This window comes from Aptenodytes forsteri, unplaced genomic scaffold, assembly GCF_000699145.1.
Source record: "Aptenodytes forsteri isolate BGI_AS27 unplaced genomic scaffold, ASM69914v1 Scaffold353, whole genome shotgun sequence".
NCBI classification, from domain to species: domain Eukaryota; kingdom Metazoa; phylum Chordata; class Aves; order Sphenisciformes; family Spheniscidae; genus Aptenodytes; species Aptenodytes forsteri.
Genome location: NW_008794953.1, coordinates 794,231 through 806,408, shown reverse-complemented (window position 1 = coordinate 806,408; position 12,178 = coordinate 794,231). Strand labels below are relative to the sequence as shown.

General features: G+C 41.8%; 1 protein-coding gene across 6 annotated transcripts in view; it reads right to left on the bottom strand.

Annotated features, from left to right (window-relative positions):
- The window catches only part of ZMIZ1 (zinc finger MIZ-type containing 1), a 318,248-nt gene that overhangs the window by 232,842 nt on the left and 73,228 nt on the right, over window positions 1-12,178 (bottom strand). For 5 of the 6 annotated variants that reach the window (XM_009275432.2, XM_009275436.2, XM_009275435.2 and 2 more), the window contains exon 2: window positions 8,568-8,650. The exons of the other annotated variant lie outside the window; for it this stretch is intronic. The gene's annotated coding sequence lies outside the window, so the exon portion shown is untranslated. The remainder of the gene's footprint in view (window positions 1-8,567; window positions 8,651-12,178) is intronic. 6 annotated transcript variants of the gene reach the window in all.

The window sequence follows — 12,178 nt, the reverse complement described above, 5'->3', positions numbered from 1 at the left end:
TTTATAGTTATATACACACACACTCATATGTTCCCGTCCACCACCACACTCCTCCACAGACAGAAGATTTCTTAATATTTGAGGGGACAAATTCTTTCTGAAGTAAATAACATAACCATTGGTAACTGATGAAACCAATCTATGCCAGCTGAGGATGTGGCTTTCAAGTCATTCTGAGCTCTAGTTTTCCAAACCTAAATAAACAAACTTCAGCTTTTTACAGCCCTGGGTTTCTTCTTCCTATACAATTCCTGTACTAATGAGTATTTTGCACCTTTAGGTCACTATAGCACTTCAACACTAAGATGGGCAGATCCCTGACACTATATTATAACCAATGTACAAACAAATCTGCTAACATATGAAGTAAGGGAAGACAAAAAACAGAGGATGGGCTAATCGTAAAGGCAAATTTCTCCCCTCTGAAATTTTGCCCATTTTTAACCTTGTGTTTAGATTAGTTTCTGTTTCCCAGTTAAAATACCAGGCTACTTAATTCTACAATGAAGTTTCTTAAATGTAGGAAACTTTCCCAAGAAATATTGTGGAAACAACAACAAAAAAACCCCAAAACAAAAACAGTGGTAAATGAGGAACAAGATGGGGCCAAATATAGGGGCTGAAAACAACTTGTGGTAGCGAGTCTACATTTGGAATAATCAATCCTTCTCCTTATTAAAACTGTTACCTACTTCCTCATTCATTAATATTGTCCTTGTTTACGCTTGCAGCCAGGCCAAAGATTTTCCCCTCCCTCCGAAAATAATTTCCTGCTATTGACAGACACATTCAAGTGCTGGATGTGTGCATGTCTACATGGCATACTGCAGGCAGAGGCGAGCCTTCTTGGCCACCATCCAAGCCAGCTGTAAATGAGCCAGCTCCAAACTGGAAGCTGTGTAAGCACAATTAGCACAGCAGTAAGCCTGATCTAACACATCCTGCCAAGAGACCGAGCTTATTAGCTCAAGCTCAACACAATGCTAACGATGGATATGGGGCTTCTGGTTTGGCTCCATACAGAATGCGGCCAGCTGAAGATGAGCAGATCAAGCTCGTGTCTGCCCACGAGATACGGTGCAGGTACATGTTCTCTCAGCGTATACCCCTCTACTGCAAGGACTGTTGCCCTCTACATGAACTCCCCAAACGCTCTGACTGCAGACCAACAGGACCTGAGGGCTGCGAGCAGATGGAGGGAACGGGGGTCTCCAGGTGAGAACTTCAGAGGCAGTATGACAAAAAAGGCACCAGGCAGGTAGGTGTTAGGCACCAGGTAGGAGACAGGCACCAGAAATGCCAAAGGTGTGAGGGAAGGGCAGGACAAAGTACTGCAAGACTCTATGAACCGATAAAGAGCACTCTAGCTTCTCAGCTTCTATCAGGTCCAGGGCAATAATGACCAAAAAACCCCATACTACCATACGGTAGATGTTAAATGGACACTCTGCGCAGACAGGCATCCATTCCACCAACCAATGAAGAATCCACTCCATTTGGCAGATGTTTCAACAGTGCAAAAGAGGAATGTGCTCAGAGAAGGAAATCTGTTATCAAACTGGGACCTGAGAAAACAGCGTTCCTCTGATGCCATAGTTTATATTAAAGGAGCAGTGATAATTTGGTGGTTGGCAATAGTTTGTAAGAGAAACTTACGGATTCAGAGCAGAATGACAAAAAAAAAAATCAAAGGGCAGCAATGAAAATCATCAGGGAGGGGGGGAAAAAAGGCATGTTGCAAGAAGAGCGCCTGAAGAGACTGGGAGTGTTTACATTTAAAAGGACAGTAATAAAACGGTCATTGCTAAACTGTATTAAACAGAAACCAGCCTACAGAAGTTAGTGAGCTTCTGCCCACCCAGTAAGAGAGCACATGAGCAAGAGAAAATGCCATTAAAGAAGTGCCCCATCCAAAGGCAACAAAAGGAAACACCTTATTCAACATGTAATTACCTCGTTGAGCTCTCTACCACCAGACTGTTGCTGCAGCAAACACTTAGTATCTTTGAAAGGTGGTGTTCATGCCTGTTTTCTTCTTCCTCCCACTCTATTTGTAAAGCAGTTATTTTTAGTTTTCAGTTGTTTGAGCTTTCGGTTGGATGGGATGGGTATAAGCAAGTAAGAGAAGGGACCCCACGTGGCGTTGCAGACATGCTCCTCCACATATTCACATTCTGCAGCTCTATTAGGTTTATTTTTCACTTGTGAGATTTTAGATTACTTCACGTATACAGAGGTTCCATGATTTGTTAGCTCAAAATCTTTTCTTTGAAAAGCCTTAGTTTGAACTGTGGTGCAGACTATACGTTCTCAGCAGAGTACAACTAGTTTAAATACTTGGCCCTGATCATCAGTTGGGGCTATACACCTGCTGGCATTTCACGCAGTATTTCCCGCGCTCTGATAACACAGATCTCAATCATACACAGATCTCAATCATACATATCTTTATGATTCAAGGCAGCACTTGAATCACTGATAAGTGCTTCAAAGGAATTTTTTTCCCTGTCCTTTCATAAACTTCTAAAAACATGAACAAATCAAACCAGATTAATCACACCGGGTTAAGAGATGGACTTAGCCATAGACAAAAGAAAAACTGAGAGCTGAGATTATACTTGCATTGTTCTTTTGTCTTGAGAAGGAAATAAATTTCTCTTTCTCTTTTCCGACTTGAAGGCCTGAAAAAGAAAGCTATGCTATCAGAAATATCAGGGCCTAATGAAATGTGTGAAAAAACAGCTGTCCCTTGAATTTGCTAACTTCAGTAAGATTAAATAGAGGAATTTAGTTAAATACTATTCGATATGAAACACATTTAAAAAGCCGTAACAGTATTATTATTGCAGATTAATTTAACCGTATTTAAAATTTGTCAAAAATACATATATTATATATAATCGTCAACCGTTAACAGATTGTTCTGAAACAAGATCTCAACTTACACACACATCTAATATATCTAAAATATGTCTAATATATACAATATACACATGCGTAAGCTATACAAGTCAAATTAACCATTCAGTCCCTTTCCTTACACACGCTTTCAGTGAAAAGATACAAATTCTTGGCTTGTAAAGCTGCTGATCTAAAATACCCTAGCAAAACACATTTCTAATAGTTGGAAGAAAACACTGAGGAGATAAACAAGATTAAGGGGAAAAGGAAGGGTAGAGAAGTAAAATATTTGCCAGTTAGCTACAAATACTTTTGTATTGAACAAAAATAAATATTCAATCAGCATATTATTTCTTTTGGAAATACTTCTTTGCACAGAGGAATGTAAGCTAGCATCCTTTATAAGGCCATAAGAATCTTGTCCCTATCACCATAAAATAGGTTTAGTACAGGATACAGCAATCTCCCATGCAGTCACATGATAAACAGAATACTTGAATACTGATTCTATTTGGTCTCCCTTCAAAGCAATACTTACTTTAAAAAAAATAAATAAAATAAAAAAATCAGAAGCCATCTGCCAAAGGAAGTACCTCAGACTAAGAGGCCTGTCTACAGTCGGTATGTGTACATTGCTTTTTGTTTAGACAAAATAAAACCAGGATAAACTGCAATGTGTCTGCAGAAGGATCTTCTATTTTTAACCAATACTGTCCTGCCAGTATCAATTCATCCAGACAGAGAATCCTTCATTAAAATTATAATTTATTTTGGTTGCTTTTCACTATGTTGAAGTGACATCTTTTCCAACCACTGTCAAGGGCAATTAAGAACACGGAGCTTTTGAGAACAAGTTTCAACCATGATTCCTGTCGGCCTGCCTAAACAAAGTTTCCTTATAAAGGCTTGGGAAGTCTTAGATGGCAAGGGGCAAAGCCAAATGGCTTGAAAAGTATTATTCAGATATACATATTATCACTGCAAAATTAACTGTAAAAACTCTTTGCACATTCTCATAAAGGCACAGAAGCTACAAACCAGTGAGATATGCTAAGGAACAAGACAAAACACTGGAACATCTCCAAAAAAAGGAAGCTCTTGTACACTATTTCCGCAACCTAAAGAGGTGGATTTGTGTCCCTTTTTCACCTGAAACTTCAGGTGCTACAGCATTTTAGTAAAAAGCACAGCACCGAAGACAACTCAAGTAAGAAGTTACCAACATTTTACTCAGTTATAATGTACAAGATTTCTTGGGTATTTCTCCAAATTTCTACATGTTCATTTGGGGAGGAAAAAAAACCCAAACCCTACACAAGCAGATAATGCTCAACTTAAAACACGGTTTGCCTTTGAATCACAGCTTACTTTTACAAAAGACACCTTATAAGTACTAGAGCATTTATATTTAAGCTGATCGTTGAAACAGTATGTTTTTCCCCACATATAGCAGTCCAATAGCTTCAGGACTACTTCTTAGCTCCATACCATTCCCTCTAACTGCCCTAGTTACAGACCAGTAGGTACCACCATTCTAGACCAGACCAATCCAGAAGACTTTGACCAATTACCATAGTATGCGTTTTATGTCACAGGATCCAAGAGTTTTATACCAATAACCACTGAGGTAAGCAGGGGGAAAAAAAAGGGACTCCATTCCTCAGTCCCCACCCCAATACTGACATGACAAGGGGCAGAGCACCCAGAAAACAGTGGCAACATTACCAGTTCAGCTGGCTACCTTCAGACTCGAAGCATGCCTCAACTCAGCTGTACAGATTTGAAATTGCAGAAATGCACGCAAACAGAAGTAGTGACTCAAACATCAGTGGCCTAGACAGCAATTGCTGTACCCCATCTGCCTACCCCTACAGCATGGGAGCACTTCCAAAATTATCACTACAGCCACCTCAACTGGTTCTTCCCATCTTCTTTTAGATGGGAAGATGCCCATATTTTCTTACATCTATTTCTGTCAACAAAGCTGGTTTTAGGAGGGACAATGTCCCTTCCTCAAAACTCCAGCCTTTTTTCCTGCTGTGTCTTTGCCTTATTCTTTCTACCCTAAGATCATCCCAGCTATTCAGTTCATGATTTTGCTCCTCTTCCTTCTTTCCCTTCTTCTGTTGTCCAACATTTGTGTTGCTGTGTGCACACAGGTCTGAGGGGGTACCCGCAGGAGTCAGACAATATGGCACCTGTGGCAATCAGACATTACATATTTTATTGAAACAAAATGTAAGTCTTACTTTAATAAAGTAAATGATGCTACACTTCCACACCAGGAGAGTATCATTAAATAATTAATCACACTTAAAGATGGGCTTCGAAAAGTTTGGTAGGGGAGAGGAGGAAGGAGCGAGGAAGCCCTGTCAACGTGCAGAACCCTTGCTCAATTCCAGATCTACCGAGGCTCCTCCTCGGTATGCCAATTCAGGGCCTGAATCTGGGGAAAAAACCCTACTGTTTCGTACTTTAAAGGAAAGCTCTAAGCCAAACTATGCTGCCTTTTTGTAATTTCTGATGTAATTAATAATCTGACCGAGCAACAAGCCCATCTTGATACGGTTAGAAACCTTCCATTGACCATGCCCTGAGCAGCCTCATGGAATACACAGCCATGTTGCTGGGGTGATTTTTTGCAGTGGCAAAGTTGGAACAAGCCGGTCCTACCTCGGGCTGCTTGTTACCAGCTCCCCTTGCACTGCCCTCTCCCCACCCCTCCTGGTAGCGTTAGGACAGCTTTATGGTACTGTGTAGCAAACGGAATCGGTTAAGCTAGAAATAGTCCATTCATCCTCCCCCTCCCTCCCCATTTTTGCTGGGTTATTTTTAAAAAGGATCAGGTCTCTGCCCTCGTTCAACAGGCAGCTCAGCTCAGCTAGAAGGGGAAGGGAAGAGGAGGAGGAGAAGATGCATCTCTGCCAGCCCGGGGTATAAGAGGGACTACAGGGTCTCCTTCAGCCCACCTTGCCACTAAGACGTAACGTATCCATGACATTACAGACTAACACAGAGGTCCTCCCAGTTCGAGCTGGTGTTTGCAAAGTCTCAAAAGGAGCATGTGCCATTCCTACAGTTAGAAAGAAGAGGTTTGCATAATCTTAACCCTGATATCCCAGGAGCCAGAACTAATTCTGTGCTTTTCTGATTTGACTTGGGGATTCTACGCCGCCGCAGCAGGACTTAGGAAATGGCTCTTCGCTGTAACCTTGTTTGAGTGCTCATCTTTTGTTTGCATTACTCTAGCTTGCAAGATGACAGCTATCAAGTCAGATTACTGAATGCCACTCACAGTGACACGTGCCAAAAGTAAACCATTAAGACCGTCTAAATAGCAGAGTTAGGCTGAATATGTAGATTGCCAGGTATTACATTAAGTAAGAAATAATTCTAGACAAATTCAGCAATTAAAAAGTGCCAAATGTCTCTTAACTTTTTTCTTTAAAAAAACAGATGAAGCCTTAAAATTCATTGGACTGATCAGATAAAAATTCCTCCGAATTCCTAAAAAAACCTACACCTAAAAGTGTAATGAATTTAGGCTGCCAAAAAAAAAAAAAAAAACAAAAGTGAGAATGTGGGGAGAAAATAATAATTAAAAAAAAAATCCTCCTAACCCCCCCTGTTCTTTCTGTGTGTTTATGAAGCCTCCGGAAATACCATGGCAAACATTCCAGCTCTACAGCAGCGAGGCCACGTGACCTGAAGGCACAGCAAGGAACTTCTTTCCCAAGTTTCTTCACGGAACAGAAAAGTGATTTTTTTATTTTATTTTTTTAAACCAGAATCCAAGTCTAGGGAAGTCTCCAGGAAATTTTCAGGAACGCAGTTTTAAAACAGGGTGGCTTTTGGTGGGTTTTGTTGTTGGTTGGTTTTTGTTGGCTTTTGTGTTTTTTGTTTTTTTTTTTAATTATTTGGTGCATTTCTATGCCTGCACACGTTATTTTTATAATAAAAGACTAAAGTCTTAGACCTACATTCAGGGGGCATAAAATACAGTATACTCTTTAAGGCACCACTAAAAACTATTTGCAATATCCTCTAAATTTCCTATTAGAGTTACAATCAGTACTATTGTATTTCTTAATATAGCCAAGATCTTTTCCCGGTGAAAACTATGGCACGGTTAAAACCTCTCCTCCTTCTAGTCTTCCAGTATGATTTCAGTTAGAACTATTAATGAAAGGATTTAGGCACATGAGCTTTGCTAAACATTATGAAAAACTACTCAAAAATGTGAACTCAAATAACAACCTTCCATTTTTATAAACAATCATTTGTAAGTACTTGGAAGTAATAGTTTAAAATGAAGGAGTACGGATGAATCATAATGTCATAGTTGAGTATCAGCTGAAATTTGTGTTTTGTCTTAAAACAAAATAGAAGAAAGCATCACCATACAAAAAGGAAAACAGTCATGCAGTACAAAAGCACAGCAAATGGCAGGCACACACCACTAACTTGCTTTTGTAGCCATGTCAGAAATGCTTCTAATTATCAGAGGTAAAAGAGGGATGGCATTTTTGCTGGAAGCAAGTTTTACACTTTAGTCTTTCTTCTCCCCTTTCTTTCAGCCTATAAATATTAGTCTTACACATTTTTCTCCCATACAGCTCTTGAAAAGGTTGAGTTTTTCAAGTCTGAGAGCAGACAGAAATGTTCATCAAGAAATGCCTTCAGGTCAACTGTCTGTAGCTCATCAAAGTGCAGCACTGAAAATATGGATGAGGGGGAAGAGGATTATATGAGCATGGTAGAGCAGATTAAAAAAAAATAAAATAATCTACGTTCTGATGATCATTAACTTTTTTCCTTTTGGAAATGGGTTCAGTTATCATCCATGCACTCTCAGTGGTGATGGGCACAAGGGTACTGACTCCTCCCCCCACTAATTTCAGCTGCGTTCAAAACAACTACAAATATATGAAAATGTCTTTAGTGCTCCTTCCCAATATAAGGAAATGCCACGGGGATATGACAAGGAGTGAAAGTGGAGATGACCCACATAACAGCGTAACGAAAGGCAGCTGGTGCACAAGAAAATTAAGATGTAGACCAAATTCTTGAGAAGCCCTGAACTACACTGGAAATAAGGCAAAGATGAGATTACCTATTGCTTTATAAAATATTTAAAATATCTAAAAACCCCCAAAACAAAGCAAAAGCAGCAACAGAACAGATTTGCAAAGATTATTTTTCTTAAGGGGAGAAGGCAACAGAAACCCTGGAGTGCCCACTCTGTGGGTTTTTTTAATTCTGTACAACATGAGCTATTGAACACATTATTGAAAGTACTGTTCATTTCTACTCAGGGATTTCTGTTTTGTTTATTATAAATGCACATTTATTGGCAGCAAGCAGAACTTATTATTGCTCTGTTTTATATCTCGAATGGCTCATGCAAAGAGTAATTTGTTTGTATTCTGTATCAGGATCAATATTGTACCAGGGATAGCCCGAGGAATGTTTATGCTGAGGGCTTTGCTTGCAGTGTCTTCTTGTTGCAATCAATTGACCAAACAGGACTGCTTCTTAAAACAACAAATAAAACTTTGATAGTGACCAGATCAGCCCTTAAAGCATAAAACACAATGAAGCGTCTGGAAAAAGACTGAAGGTCCACAGGTGTTTTTGCCGCCTGATGGTCCATAAAGCTCTCCTACCTGAGTATGTCCCACCGGCCTTTCTTCCTCTCGGTAGCTGGGGACTGTTTCCTCAACGTCCTCACATAACAAGACCCATTTTCCTGCAATAAAAACACAGACACATCATGATTCCATTCTGCGTAACACGGCAGCATTTGAAGAAGCTCACTGAACAGCCCTGAAATGAATGAAGAGCATTTAGGAGTCCCAGGACCAAGCCTGGAGGACCAGACCTGAGGCTGGGTCGGGGTTCCAGCCCAGCTCTGCCACCCCCCAAGCTTTTGAGACTCATTCCAGCAGTTTAAGTCTTACAAGTTTTCTTGCCTGTAACAGTGAGATGAGGAAAAGATAATAAGAATTCTGTTGAGGTTTATATAAAAATTTCCTGAACCAAATGGTAATTTTTTTTTTCAGTTAAAGGTCATGCTGAAGTCTCTTTTATTCTCTTTATAAAGGGTACTCGCTGACTGTTGTGAGCTAAGTGCCATTAAAAAAAAATAAACCAACCCCCAAACTCTGCTTAAGCAAATACACCAAAATACCCCCAAAGCCACCATCCTGTCTGTAGCAAAACAAAGCAAGTTTATGGATTACATTGACACAGCACTGTGACTTCTAGGAAATGCTTTTTAATTATAAAGAAAGACTGCAGAGGGAAACAGGCGAATGTTTACAGGCAGTATGTATTTTGTTACATGCTGTTTCAGCAGGCAGACAAGGTGTCCTTACAGCCTTATACTACTCAGCAAATACCGAAGGAAGGAACACGATGACTACATTTTGCTGCTCTTTTGACTAACTTCCAAGTAACTTCCATGCAAAAGAATTTTCCATCAAACATGAAAAAGCAAGTATTATGGGAAAAAACCAAGGCACACAATTCACGGCCAGTCCGGGTTCCTCCCCAAGGACTAGCTGTGGGAGCCGACACTTCTGTAACAACTCGTATGATGCTAAAGTAACAGGTGACTTAAAAAATGCGGAGGAAAAACCTCAATGACTTGTTAGTCGCATTCAATATTTGTGCTGCAGTCATATTTATTCTGTTCACTGATAATTCACCAAGAATAAAAACATGTCTGAAAGCCATGTGTTAGAAACAGTCATCCCACCCCGACACGTACAGTGCCACCAAGTGACCGTCTGCTTCAGGCAGGAACTCTGCTGGTTTTCTTGTCTCACAACAAACGGCAGTTTTAGAGAAGTTACGTATTGACAGGCACCCTGGGTGAACGACTGGCTTTTAAGGCCTCATTGAACTGTGAACGTTTTCCCCCAGAACGTATTTATTCTCATCCAGAAGTTTTCCCAAGTGCTTTTGTTCTGCTTATACAAGCCAGGGAAAACATGTTAATTGATTCAGATTTAGTATGTGTTAACATGACTTTCTCAGCTAATGCAGACTGGGTCTTTAATGAAGTTGGAAGAAGTTGGATAAATAACTAATAAGTTTGTTCCTCCAAAGGATAAACTTTTGTTCTGTCTGCCCCAGGAGCTGGCTACCATTCCAGGCGCAATGGGATGGGACTTTGGCAAATGGGGCTGGAGCATTTACTTGGCAGCTTAAACTTTACCTCTCACTTCTCTCTCCAGGACGCTTGCTTCCAATCCTGCATTTGTGCAGCTCCGTGGTTAGCTGGATCAGGGGGAACTATTTCCTTCAGTGTGTTGTCTCGTAATCAGCTGTGCCAACACAACACAGGGAGCGGGCAGAGGGCAGAAGTGATCAGCCATGATGGCAGAGGGTAGGAACAGAGGCTGCTTAAACCAGCTTAAACTGCACTGCTGCAACACACGAAGCCAACCCTTCGCTCCCCTCCTCTGTGCTGTAGTTCTGCCCATCTGTAAAACTGGCACCACAATTCCTACTTTGTTTTATAAAGCACCTCTTAAAAGGGCTATCCCATTAATATTTCTGTGAATTCACATTACAGACCATCCACCCCTTTCGCAAATCAGGCCCAAGCTTATTCTAAGGACACTAGCACTGTCCCCACCAGTGTCTGCTCCCTGGTTTCACCATGCAACCTGCTGAGGGGCTATACCATCTCCCCCACCGCCGCCCCAGCCTGTTCCCATGTCCTCACGCCAGCCCCAGCTCTGCCAGCACACTTCACAGGGTTTTGCTCTGAACTGGAATCAGTTTCTAAAAATAAAAGTCAGCTTTTTATTAAAGCCTGATCCGTTCTCTCATTCTATTTCTAGGAAGATCCCCAAAACACTCTCACTGGCACAGTTTGGGGGTAGTGGGCTACACCTGAAAATGAGAATAGATGGGTGAGGAAGAGGAGGTAACTGGAAACACCTTAAACCCAGCATCAGCCACCCTTCCCAGGTGTGAAACCACGGCCTCGCTGCGGCACAACTCTATGCCGCGCAATCTCCACCCTTTTCACATTCATACCCGGTTCATGGCCCGTGACGCAGCTGCATGAGCGGACACTGGGAAGCACCAAGTCCCTCCCGCAAATACCCACCGGCGCCCGATAAGGGAGCTGCCGGGTGTGAATCGGGGAAGAGCAAGGAGGGGAACGGGCGACGCTCCAGCTGGTGAATATTTCCTGCTCTTCCAGATCCAGCAGAGGGAGCACAAAAACGCAGGTTTTTTTGGCCAAATGCTTTTTTGGCTACGAACCGCTCGATACTTGAAATCCCAGGCACTTTATATTAGATTATTTCTATAGTAATGCATGTGTGGTGCATTACAAGTGCGTAATAGACAAAACGCTTGCTCCGAGTAGATTACACTGTAAAAATCAATATGGTGAAGGAGACGACCAACACAAGCAGGGAAGGCTGCAGAAGTTGAGAGGAGAGGCAACACAGCAGGGCTGCCAACTCTGGCGATTCTATCGTGTCTCCTGCAATACTAGGAATTTTTCCTAAAGCCAGCTCTCCTCTCCAAAGTCTCATCATCACATAAAAATTTCAGCTTTCAGATTTTTTTTGTTTGTTTGTTTTAAAGGATCTATTTCTAGGCTTCCAAAGTTCAAAAGCAAAGCTGTAAAGGTGATTAAGGAAAACCCCAAGGACTCAAAAACTGGAAAAGTAGTACAGGAATCCCCAGAATTTGTTGTCTGTACGTTGTGGGCAAAACAATCTCAACTCAGGGAATTTTACTTTATTTTACTTTATTTATTGCCAATTAATGCACTTTTAATTACTGTTTCAGGAGTTGAAGGGAAAAAAAGGAGACTAAGCAGTTCAGCAAACACTGAGGGAAACTCTTTTCCTCCCCCTTCCCAAGGCACAACTTCAGCCAAACATCTTTTCTCCCCCCGCTTTCCTAGTCTAACTTCCCTTGTTTCTGCCGTGCCTTACACTCAAGTCCACCCCAATGCCATTGGCAAGGCAACAGGCAGCACAGGAGGCTGTGGGTTGTGTGGGAGATAGTTTTTGTCTGCTCCTCCTCGCTTCTCGTTTGTCCTTCCCCTTCTCCTTGCTGCTCCACTTGATTTCCCCTGTCCCAGCACGGACGACTCCTCCTCCACTGGTCCCAGTCCCCCAAGGACATCCTCGCTCTGGCCTGGGGTGGCTGCGGTCCCTCAGGAGTGCCCTCAACTCCAGTCTGGGGCAGCCGTGGTCCCTCGGGGGCATCCCTGAGGGCAGCCCATGGGACGCCCCCCCAC